The following is a 13,381-nucleotide window of genomic DNA, read 5'->3' on the forward strand; positions in this document are numbered from 1 at the left end:
GAGTAGACGGAGTTCAGGCTGCAGAAGTATCACACCTGATTCCACCACATAACAGCTGTGTGGCCTCAGTCAAGTGATTCAGTCTGTCGACATCCCGCTCCTCCATTTTTAAAGGGGTGGAGAAAATATCATGGTGTCACTTTATTTTGATGACTGGGCGTACACACAGTGGTAAGGGCAGAATATGGAACAAATGACAAATATTAGCTACTCTTATCCTCATGAAGAGTAACTATGAAATTATGATTTAAGAAAAGTTACCCCTGAGTCCACTGGGCTTGCCCAACCTCCTCTCATGATAGTCTTTCCTGAATATGCTCGGCACTTAAAAAAAAAAAAAGAGTGAGTTCTTTTGTACTGGTCTAACTTCTCAAGCAGGGGCTTATAGAACATCTAGCTCAACGGCTCATATATAGGACATTCTAAGGAGACTTTATTCAAACATGTAATGCAAAGATTAAATCTTTAAAGAGGTAAGTGCTGGGATTGTAGAGATGGTGAAGCACTTAAAAAACACTTACTGCTCTTTCAGAAGAGCCAGACATGGTTCCAGCACCCAACACAGTGCCTCACAAGCATGTTGAACTACAGTTCTGAGGGATCCAGCACCCCTTCCTGACCCGGGTGGATATTAGACACATCCAGGTAAAACACATACATATAAAATAAAACTTTAAAATTGTTAAAGAAAAAGACTAGCAGAAGACATAGATAGGCAAGGAAAACCTGGTTGTGTAATTACTCAGAATTCACAGAAAAGAGAGGTGAGATTCGTGGCTTGCAGTTGGGGGCTTTCTCTCCTGCACAGAGTGTGATTCTAAGAACATCGAGAACAAGATCCACCGAAAGAGGACACTGACAGTATAAGACTGTACTTGAAAGTTCATTTCAATTTTATAAAGTTGGACATTTTTTGTCATATGTAATGGTTCTTGTGAATAAAAAGACAAAACAGATGGATGATGACTGCTTGGTGGCAGAAATATTACAAAAGTATGACAGAGGAAATCTGAGGCAGAATGAACCCTCGCATAATTAAAATTTCTCTATGCTGAGCCCACAAATGGAGATCACATAGAGAATTTATCATTTGATAACCCTATTGTCAAGCTACTCCTGTTTTTCCTTTAAGCACAATTACTAGTGTCATCCTCTGTCTGCTCCCTCAGTGGGAGATTCCGTCATAAACAGAAGCAAATGTTACAGAGCAAGGAAATCAGAGCACTTTCAGTGTCAATGCGATCCCCAGACTTGTTAATGCTGTCTGTATATAAATTTAATATAACTGACTACAATGCAACCAGAATTACCATCAATGGGATACAGGTGTTGGATAATTACTTTAGTATCAATACTACAGGCAAATTAAGATTTCTTTCTCACATGACAGAGCCCTGATACATATCAATTCATTCATTTACTGAATCAAGATCAGGAGGCCATGCACATGGCACTGATAAATCCAACAGAGTCCTCAGATCTACAGCCTGTATGTATTCTTTGGCTAAAAATGCAATGTTCTACTTAGAGAACCTTATCTACTCCTAAAAATTCTCTCCCAATCCAAATTTAACTTACAAGGAGTACAGAAAATATAGCGATCTCCAGCTACGTGTAAACCCTCCCAGGGCTTTTGAAGTTGGAGGATCCTGCTGTGTGATGGTCTCACTCTAGGTTATCTGTTCCCACCTTGTGGATTTCTAGAAGCTCATGGTCAAGTAAAATTTCACCCGGAAGTGAAAGCGGGTTCAGACTGGGAAGTTGTGAAATGTTTTTATTTACTGGTGAAACCTACAATAAAGTACCTAACAAAAACCTCCAGCATAGTAATATATGCTAAAAATAATGAAGAACTCTGAAAAAGCTTTTCCATATTAAAAAATGCATATAAAGAATTCCTAGCTGGACATTCTGCTTGGCATTCAGAATCACTTTCTGATGAAGCGGCTCTCGGCGATATGTGACAGCAGCATTAGCTGGAAGAGAAGGGAGAAGGAAGAGAGAACAGAAGGAGGAAGCCAGTCCCAAACAACCTGACCGTTCTTTCATGGGATTCCTAAGGACACCATGCTGACAGACGGACCAGCCCATCTACTACCAACCTTGAAGAAGATGATAAATAAATGTTGAACATGGCTGCCTAAGGAAGACCTAAATAAGAACACCAATAGTCTACCTAGAATGGAAGGAGACGACCTCCCAGGAACCCTAACTCTAGATCAGAAAAAAGTACAGACATGAGAAAGAGCAAGGGTGTGCATGGGAGTGGTTGGAGGGAGGGAGGCAAAAGGGATCATGATGTGATTATATTTTAATTTCACACAAAAATCCATGATGGGGCCATAGTGTTTTTTTATAGTCTTTGTAAAACTAATCGGTACTTTTCAAATATTTTATATTTAAATTTGGAATATGTAAATGAAACTCTTGGTTCTAATGAGAATAGATTCTAAATACCCTTTCTATGTCCAGAAAATTTTTTTTTAAAAGATTTGATAAATTGTCCTAAAGTGCCAAAATCTCAACCAAGAATCCTTACTAGTCTATGACGAATACATACACGAGCCATGACAATTACAAATGTTGACTGTACCAGTGCATTTAAAAATTATTCCAAGTTGAGAACAGCCACCCAAAACAAGTTCCGGCATCTACAGAAGCCTTACATAACCATGCATCATCAAGTAACTGGCATTGCATTTTAATAAAATTACAATCCAAGACCACTGTGAATCAACACATTTGGTCTGACAAGATACAGTTCAAGGGTCTCTCTAACCCAGATGCTAAAGTGCAGTTTACAGGAGAGCAGATTCTTCAGTTCCTGAGGTATTTAGGTTCTGCCCTCCTCTTAAGTGATCTGGTCTTCACTTTATTTCTAGTGGACTGGTCTGCACTCTCCTAGACTGAAACCAGAGTTCCATTTCCACCTGATGCTGCCGTTTATGTATTTCAAATGCAGAACAAGTAAAGACACAAAATACTTCCTATAATGCCATCTGAACTGGAGGGTTTGCAGCGACAGTCAGTGGGCACCAAAGCCACATCAGCACCATGTTGTGTAGGGAAAGCCTCCTCTACGCTGAAGGGTGGCAGAGACGCAGAATGCCAGAGCACAAGGACCATTCAAAGGCACTATTTCAGCAGCCGTATGTCTATTCCCTTAGAAGCCAGTGAACTCAAAATCTGACAGGTTAACCCTGAAGAGTATGTGTGTGTCCATGAATGACTTTTCTGCTTTGGCTATAGCTTAGCTAAGGAGAAGACCAACAAGGAGATTTTCTGGGTCCTGCCATTAATGTGTGTTTGGAGGCCTAATCTCCAGAGTAACAGAGCTTGCAGGAATGGGCAAAGCCTATTTATAGAAGCTTTCAGCTGCCACAGACATTAGTGGAGATGACAGAGCCCATTCCATGGCTGCTTGATCACTCACCTATTCTAAAGATGGTCTGGACTGACACAGTTATATGAACATCTAAGGATACTGAATATTCCAGACCAAAGACAAGCCCCAGTTTTAAAAAATACCGATTGTCTACTTTAGTGACTATTAATGTTGGTTATTCTAATGCTTAGTGAGTACACACCCACACACACATGCACACCCACACCCACACATGCGTGAGTATATGGTGCTCTGTGAGATCTTAAGGTACTGAGATGGCTTCTCACGTCCTCCTTTCCATGCCTGCGAGTCTAGGCTTTGCCTTGTGTCTGAGTTATTTTAAAAGCTGTGTTAGTCACTTTGCCCCACAATCCTACTTGTAAGGATGAGGATTAAAAGAGAATATTCTTTACTCTGTGTACTCTAAATTGGTAGGAGTTGGTAACCTCTTCCCATGAAAGGCCTAATAATAAAGATCTGTATTTCACAGACATTACAATCACTGCTAGAACCACTCAATTCTGACCTTATAATATAAGAGAAGCCCAAAATGAAAACAAATGATTATGACTGTGTTTAATAAAGTTTCATTAATAAAACCAAGCAGCGAATGAGATTTGAGATCTGGGGTACAGTTTACTGCTCCCCGATCTATGGGTACCTAGCACAGCATCGTATTTGAGGTTGGAAGGGATTTGGTAACTTTGTTAGATTATATTTCTCTGATTTAACATATTCCCCTATAAAATGAATTTTTCTTGAGGATAGGTGCTTAATGACCCAAAACATAAGCTATGCATTTTCTCCTCATTTAAGAGCAACTGTCCTATGGCAATTCAACATTTTATCCTGAAGGAGCAATGATTTGACCTTGTTGCCCACGCTTCCTGGAATCACTGTGGAGGACCTAACTGTGATGTATTATCCTGAAGGGGATGTTCTTATATCATTTGTATTGTTGAATGTGTACAAATACCAATAAAAGCCTCATGAATAAAATAAATTACTCCTTACCAGATAAGCAATTAGTGCTATTATAGCGAGATCGTGGGGTAAAAAGAGCATTTAAGGGATAAGTTATAAACATCCCAAGTTCCTGCAAATTCCTGCAAGAGAGCTATCCAAAGGTCATCCTTTTAGCAAATACAATCCATTAACTGTTTGATAAGTTGGGCACTTAAAATGGGTAGTATGTTTTAGACATTGTGAAGTCCAAGGTCTCTAAACAGAAATACAGGACAGGCTCCTTTTCCTGGTGGGGAGGAAAGGGCTATCATATCATAGCACTAAAAATAACAGCCAACCAAGTCATTCAGCCCACAGTTCCAAGTACAAATTGATTCCAAGGAAGATCAATCAATGCCTTGATTTTCTCCTAGAAAAAAATTTCTCTACACGAGACATTTTAATTAAATTGAATCATTTGTATTCTTCAAGTTAAAAAGCAAATCTGTGCTTGATTTTACATTGCTTGTTTGGGGTTTTTGTTGTTGTTGTTGTTTTCTTAAAGAAAATTTTTTATTTGTAGCAATTTAAAAGCTTTAATTTTTAAAAATTATGTATTTATTTTTACACTCCAGATTTTATTCCCCTCCCGTTCCACAACCTCCCCTCTCCCCAAACTGGTGTCTCCACAAGGATGTCCCCATCTCACCAGAACTCTAAACTTCCTGGGGCCTCCAGTCTCTTAAGGGTTAGGTGCATCTTCTCTGACTGAACCCAGACCTGGGAGTCCTCTGCTGTACATGTGTTGGGGGTCTCATCTCAGCTGCTGTGTGCTGCCTGGTTGGTGAAACAGAGATCCCCCTGAGAGACCTTGGGGGTCCAGGTTAACTGAGACTGTTGGTCCTCCTACAGGGTCACCCTCCTCCTCGGCTTCCTCTAGCTTTCCCCTAATTCAACCAGAGGGGTCAGCAGCTTCTGTTCATTGGTTGGGTGCACATATCTGCACCTGACTCTTTCGGCTGCTTGTTGGGTCTTTCGGAGAACAGTCATGGTAGTTCCCTTTTTGTGAATGCCCCATACCGTCAGTAATGGTGCCAGGTCTTGGGGCCTCCCCTTGAGCTGGATCCCACTTTGGGTCTGTTTTATAAACACTTTTCTAATAAACCAGCTGCCAATAAAATTAATTAATAACAAATAAATAATAAATAGAAATACAAAGATTAAGGAAGAATGGTAGGGTTCATCTGTTTTTTTCTTTTTTAAATCTATTTTTCACTTTAAGAGAATTTCCCATTAAAGAACAACAATAATTATGTAATTGCTGAACAAAAAAGTAACCATGAGCTGAGGGGGAAATGATTCCAAGAGATGAGCCCCATGAGGACTATTTCCGGTTAAAAGGTGCGTGCTAGCAAATTGTGAAAGGATTCTCCCTATCACATAAAAATGTGACCGAGACCATTCGCTTACCTTCTTTTTTTTCCAGTAAGAATATTGGTAGTAAATGGGTCAACAGGATGATCTACCCAAACAAAAAATAACTCACTTCACTTAACATCTATCAGAGTCTCCAAATCCCTCAAGACACCAAGTCACAGAGAAACAGGAGAATCACATCAACCACATCAAGACTCCAGAATGCTGCTGTAGGATCAGAGGGCAAGAGATCACCAGTAGGATACATGTAAAACTACATGGAGTCCACATGAAAACGGGCCCCTAACTTCTCACGAGGGCACCATTCAGGACAGGCCAACAGTAAGAATAATGTGAATATTCAGGGACAGATGGCCCAGCAGACGACAGCACGCTGTTATCAAACAGGCTGGAGTTCAGATCCCAACAGCAAGTTCAGCCCAGTAACAAGCTGGGCTTTGTAAGCAGCAATACCAATCCAAAGTAGGCAGAGAGGACTGCTGGAGAGAATAAGAAGACTGATAAAGGAGGATGTGCCCAATGCGCTCTTCTGCCATCTGTGTGTGAGCACAGCTGAGCAGTGCACATACATGCACATAAACTCGCACAGACAACAGTCATATAAAGTACTGATAACCTTTTGAGAGTATGGTGCTTACATAGCAGAACATTATTCAGTCATAAAAAGGGATGAAATTTTGTTCATGTCATGTGTTAGCCTGAAAAGTACCATGTCTAGAATTATATCAGGCACAAAAGGCCACATCTTTTAAAAAGTATTCCATGGACACAAATTATCCAGAATAGGAAAATTCTGTCAATAGATTAGTGGATGCCTAAGGCTCTAGAAAACGGGGAAATTAAAATTAAGAGCTCACGGGTGTATGTTGGTGTTAGTGACGGTTGTACCACTCTGAATATAAACATCCTACTGACTATACACTAAATAGGAAAACTGCGTTGCAATAGAAGCTGACTTTTATCTATTTATTGTCATCTTTGGAGGAAATTTAGTGAGCATACCTTAGGAGGATCCATTGCTTTGACTTTAAGAAGGCAGTAAAGAGCTACCTCGCAAATATGTGTATGGGCTCAGTAAGTCCCTCAATGGTGGCATAATTGCTTTATGGCACAGTGGAAAGGCCTTTTGAAAAAAACACTGAACACTTCCACATGATTCCTTCTCAATTTGATCCAGCTCCTTGAGTTCTTTAGGTTCTTGGTTGTTTGTCAGCTTGTTTGTTTTTGAGACCAGATCTCACCGTGTAGACCGGGCTGCCTTCATACTCACAGAAATCCACCTGCTTCTGCCTTACAAGTACAGAGATTACAGGAGTATGCTGTCATGCCCGCTGATTCGGTTCTCATACAGCAAAAGACTAAAATAGAATTCAGCCTCATATATTTGGCAGCACCAGGTAATACCGTGACCTATCCGATGACTGTGTAAGTGAGAATGTCATGAGGATCAACCAGGAGGGCTTAATGGTGAATTTGGCAGCAACTTAATGAATGAATGTGAAGCAGCAGATAAAAAACCAAACCAAACCAAAATAGATCTGATAGTTTGAAAGTAGAAGGTAGTAAATTTAAATATTATGCCCAAAATTGAGTATTAATTTTCTCCATGTTTGTAAATAAAGCAAAACCTAAAGCTCTATTATGGAGACTAAATCTAACTGAAAAAAAATGTAAAATGAAAGTGAGGATGAATTAACTGTACAGTGGTCACATGTGATAAAAGTACTGGTTCCCATTTTATGTTAATTTCTTTGAATAAGCACGCACACACACACACACACACACACACACACACACACACACACACACACACACACACACACACCCCACAGGCCCTTTCATTGACATACATTTTCATGTGTCTGAAGTGCCTTGGCATATCGGACAGTGTTATGCTGCCTAAACCAATTTTATGCTCTAGTACATGGTTTAAAGTCGATTTGCGTGGAATGGGGGTGGAGCAACCAATAACCAGCCCAACTTGAGACCCATCCCATGGGTAAGCACCAACCCCTGACACTATCAATGATACTCTATTATGCTTGCAGACAGGAGTGTAGCATGGCTGTCTGCTGAGAGGCTCTACCCAGCAGTGGACTCAAGACAGATCTAGACACCCCCAGTGAAACAGTGGATGCAGCTTGGGGACTCTCATGGAGGAAGGACTGAGAGTTCCAAAGGGGATAGGAACTCCACAGTAAGACCAACAGAGTCAACTAACCTGGACCCTTGGAGCTCTCAGAGACTGAACCACCAACCAAGGAGCACACACAGGCTGGGCCTAGGCCTCCCTGCATACATGTAGTGGATGTGCAACTTGGTCTTTATGTGGGTCCAATCGACTGGAGTGAGAATTCTCCTAAGAGCTGTTGCTTGTCCCTGGGATATGTTCTTCTAGTGGGGCTGCCTGGTCTGGCCTCAGTGGCAAAGGATATACCTAGCCCTGCAGACATGAGCAGGGTGGGGGTACCCAGGGAGTCCCCACCTGCTCAGAGGAGGAGAGGGGGCATGAGGGGAAGGATTGTGGGAGGAGGTAACCAGGAGGGAGGCAGTGAGTAGAATGTGAAGTGGATTAAAAAAAAAAAGTTGACCTGCCTTTTGTTTTAATATTTGAAATACATCAAGAATTCATCAAACATAAAAACAGCAATTTCTCTAACATAGTTAAAAGGAGACAGTTCCTTTTAAAAAAATGTTAGAAGCACAAATTAATCAGTTGGAAAAAATAATAATGTCTATAATAAGATAATTTTATAGGTTAATCAAGATGTAACTTGAAGGAAGTGAGAACACACAAAACAAGCTGAGCAGTTCAGTTAATGCTTTCGTAGCCACACACTGAGGTAACTACCACCAGGTCAAGACACAGCACAGCTCACCTCAAGCCCAGTCTGGACAGAGACATAGCAGTCCCAATGCTGGACTTCCTGTTTGGTCTTACCTGCTTTCCTACAGAATTTTGCCAACGCCATTCCATTGACACTGGTCAATCGCTCTGGAGGAATAAGATCATATTTAGATGACTAGTTGTCTGTGTGTAGAAGAGAAAGAAGAAGGAAGCAGAACAGGCCTAGCTGGTGGTATGGTAAAAAGGGAGCAGCCTGGCAAGGGTGGTGTTGACTCTGCACATAGGTACTTTGTAGGAGGGTAGATGATGTGAAGGGATTATCCGTGTCAGGAACCAAGAGACTTCAAAGCAGCTGTAACAAGCTGCACAAAGTAAGCACCAGAAGTAGGGAAACCCGCCTAAAACACAGGAATGACTGTCCCAGTTCACCCATATCAATATCAAAAGACATGTTGGCCTATGAACAAGAACTGAGGCTTACCTTCCCTGACCATATTTTCACTTCTACGTCTCTTTATATAATAACTTTGTGAGGCTGCATGGTAGCATTGGCCCTATAAATGTGTCCTTTCTAAAACAAAATAGGATAAAAAAAATACTTCATTACTGTCAAATGCTTCATTCAATTCTCTGATGCAAAATTAACAGAAAGAAAACATGAACACTGATAGATATCCAATGCACAAATAGAAAGCGCTCAGGTTTTTAAATAATAAATATATTTTAGTATCTATTTTGTTCATTTGTTTTTGTTTTTCAAGATAGTTTTCTCTGTGTATTCCTGGCTGTCTTAGAACTCTGTAGAGCAGCTGGCCTCAAACTGAAGAATCTGTCTGCCTCTCTGCCTCTGCCTCTCTGCCTCTCTGCCACTCTGCCTCTGCCTCTGCCTCTGCCTCTGCCTCTGCCTCCTGAGCAGTAGTATTTCTTTTCACAGTCTTGCATTTATTTTACTGTTTGGATACACTGAAGCCCAGGTACTACATAAGGCTAAAAGTAGAAAAGTAGTAAGGAAAGATAAAACTAAAGGCAAGTATGAGGTTAAGAAGGAACTTATCTCCTGAGAGACACAGCCAGAATACGGCAAATACAGAGGCGAATGCCATCATTAAACTGCTGAACTGAGAACTGGACCCCCGTTGAAGGATTCAGAGAAAGGACTGGAAGAGCTTGAAGGGGCTTGAGACCCCATATGAACAACAATGCCAACCAACCAGAGCTTCCAGGGACTAAGCCACTACCTAAAGACTATACATGGACTGACCCTGGACTCCAACCTCATAGGTAGCAATGAATATCCTAGTAAGAGCACCAGTGGAAGGGGAAGCCCTGGGTCCTGCCAAGGCTGAACCCCCAGTGACCGTGATTGTTGGGGGAAGGGCGGTAATGGGGGGAGGATGGGGAGGGGACTAATATAGAAGGGGATGGGTTAGGGGGATGTTAGCCTGGAAACCGGGAAAGGTAATAACAATTGAAATGTAAATAAGAAATAGCCAATTTAATAAAGATGGAGGGGAAAAAAGGAACTTATCAGCTCAGTTTTGCAAGAGCAATCAGTAACCTCATGAGGCAGAGCAAAGCCTGCCCAGATCATCAGCCTGCTCACCTGCCCTCTCCAAGTGGGGCTTTATTCACCTGAGTCCTTTAACCTACCAAGAAGCCAAACCCACTGCCTACCAGAGTACACTGCAATGCTCAAAGGACACAGTTCTAACCAGTTACTATGTCCCTTCCTAAGTAAGTTCCCTTGAGTCACATGGGTTTGTCCATGCCCCAGAGCCTGGTGATTACTCTTAAGTGTTATTTCTGTTCCATTTCATCTTTAAGAGAAACCATCAAACTTAGGACCCAGATGCAATCTGATGGAAGAGTTTCACTTTTCCATATAGATTTCCCTATACAGTCTTAAATTAACCTGGCTCACGCTCAGCTCAAAGTCTGTGAAAGCCTGCAATATTACATCCCTCCTGGTAAACCGTCTCTACGGCTGATTTCCCTCATCCTTTACTGATTGGAACGGTTACTTGATTTTAAATGAAGGTGTTTGAATTATCTTTCATATTTAGACTGCGATTTAAATTTTTTTGAGTTGAGCCTGTTATTTATAGTTGACCAAGATCTTTATCGTCGTTCTGGGGTTAGGTGGAATACATACAGGGCCTTGTAGCTTTGAGTGACTGGAGAGCTTGCCTTACCTACCTTTATGAAGCTCGCTATAAAAATAATGTGGTAAAATGTAAAAGTATTGTCCCACCAGAAATCTCTTCATGGACCCACCAGGAGGCTCTCACAGACTCTAAGTGAGTTTAAGCTACCCCAGGAATCTCCCAGCTTGAACATGTTACTACTTTGTGCTAGGAATCATTAAAGTACCAGGAGTCATCAGAGTTGCTATTCAACCTTCCAAACACAGAAGACATTATTTAGATACAGTAACCACTTAGAATCCGGTAGTAGACACAATCGTGTTAAGCTGTTCCTTACTATATATTTCAAAGTCAGTTCTAGACTTTTCTTGGAAACACTAAACTACCAACGGACAGTTTCTGCAGTCTGTGGTTTCATGAGGGAAGGTGGGGCTCTTGCTGCCTTCGGGTGTTGACTGTTCTAAGACCAAGCCTAAGAACTTTTAACAACTCATTTGCGACACTGTCTTAATGGGGGCATTATACATCTACTGTGGCCTTTGCTGACTTAAAATCAGTGAGTGGCATCGTGAAACAAAGGTCTAAATGTTTTAAGATCTACACAATCAAAGGACCTGTAAATATGTGCATTGTCCCCTTCCTCTGTTTCCCAACAGCTGTACTTGATGTAACAACTTTTAACCTTGGAGAAGCAAAACTAGTTGAAAGGAAAAAAATCTATAAAATAATTATTCATTTCTTTTAAAAAGGTACAGATCTCTTAACTGTACTTAACAGTTAAATGTACTTTCAAGGTCACAGAACATCAAAGCAGTAAGAAAACATGATGACCCCACTTGATGTATAATTGGCATCATTTAAATGTTTTGATATTTAATATTGATTAATAATACTTTACATCTTCAACATTTTCATTTTGATTAGACTGCACAGAAACTCTACCAAATTGTTCAATGACAAACCATTCCAGTTTCTCTCCAGATGAGGAAAATGACACACAGGCATGTCCTAGAACTCAGACCTACACGACACAGAAGAGCTAGCTAGAGTCCTACTCAGGCTTCTGGCTGTAGGCTAGGACATCAAATGCTGGACCCATCTCAAAAAGAGTTGGAGTGGAGGCTCGTCTCCTAGAATCACAATCAAAGTTTCAGATATCTGCTCCTTGTTGGGGTGAGAAGACAGACAAATGGGACACTGGAGAGGTAGGAGTCTTCCTTCCTAGGCACTGAGCGAATGGGTGACCTGACCTTGAAACAGAGAGCTGACAGAAAAAAGATAGAACAGTGCCCCTTTTTTGGCAGGATGCAGAGACAGGGATTGATAGATTATGACTATTTATCTCAGTTCCCCTAGAAAGCAAAGTCAAGGTACATAAAGAAAACATCAGTCCACATCCATTGGACAGCTCCACAGTCTGGAGGGAGACCAGCTTCCCTCAGAACACAAAATAGTTGTAACATCCTTACACCTTGGCTGGGGCTGCTCGTAGCCACAGTGAATGGTAGCGTAACAAATGTTTGCACCCAAATGGACAATGCCTTTAAACTCTGCCTATATATAAGGAGATAAGATAAATTTGTGGCCCTTTTAACTTTTAATTTTTAAAGCATTCACTAAAGGGATTATCCCAATTATTTTTTCTTTGATGGGTGGGGGTGGGGAGATTTTCAGGGGGAGGTTTCAGTCCAAGGTGAGCCATGTGTGGGAAGGGCAGGTGAGAAAAAGGGCCCACCAGAATAAAGTAAGGTCACATTCTCTACTGATGCGAACAGTTGGAAGAACTAGTCCATAGTGCCTCCCAAGGCAACAGATGGATCCGATGAATTAGTCCCTGGCTCCCCGGGATGCTGGGCATCAGCCTCTTCAGAGAGAAGGTGGTTAGGCAGGGCATCCCGCTAAAGCAAACCTGACATCTGCTTCGTCTTCTCCCTCGGCCCCTCGCTCCATACGGATACTTCAATGGATAGCGACTTGAAAGCTCCACACGGACTTGTCTTTCATTATTATTATTTCAAATGCTAAACGTTATCTGCTTAAGGATCGTACCTTGGCTCTGTGCCCTGACAGAAGGCAGGATTTTTCAGCTAATAAGGGCCTGGAGGCTTTACAAGACCACAGGAGTTTTCAAAAATATTCCTACATATTCATAGTAGTCAAATTAATAGATCCAATGCCAGATGTAAAGTGGCATTTTATGGGTAGCTTTAAAAAGCTACTTTAAAATATAGAGTTATGAATCTAATTCAAAATCCTGTTACCTTTTTATCTTGGCTATGTGCTCTCTGTTCTGTAAATGAACTGATGAGAAAAAAAAGAATCTCTCTCTTTCTCTCTCTCTCTCTCTCTCTCTTTCTGAAGAATATTTGGCATTCAGAAAAGAAATCTAGGTTAAACACATTTCACTGTTCGTTCTATAACAACTAAAAGCTTTCCTTGAACTACTGGAGCAGTGTAACCACACATGATGAAGGAATAATAATAATAATAATAATAATAATAATAATAATAAGAAGAAGAAGAAGAAGAAGAAGAAGAAGAAGACGAAGAAGAAGAAGAAGAAGCCTTCTGATGGATTAGAACACATTGGCCACATGTGCGTTTTTATGGTCTTTAAGCTGT

At 41.0% G+C, this 13,381-nt stretch overlaps 1 protein-coding gene across 3 annotated transcripts in view; it reads right to left on the minus strand.

Annotated features, from left to right (window-relative positions):
• The window catches only part of Mllt3 (MLLT3, super elongation complex subunit), a 254,496-nt gene that overhangs the window by 34,472 nt on the left and 206,643 nt on the right, over positions 1-13,381 (minus strand).

Source organism: Rattus norvegicus, chromosome 5, assembly GCF_021556685.1.
Source record: "Rattus norvegicus strain SHRSP/BbbUtx chromosome 5, alternate assembly SHRSP_T2T, whole genome shotgun sequence".
Taxonomy (NCBI): Eukaryota; Metazoa; Chordata; class Mammalia; order Rodentia; family Muridae; genus Rattus; species Rattus norvegicus.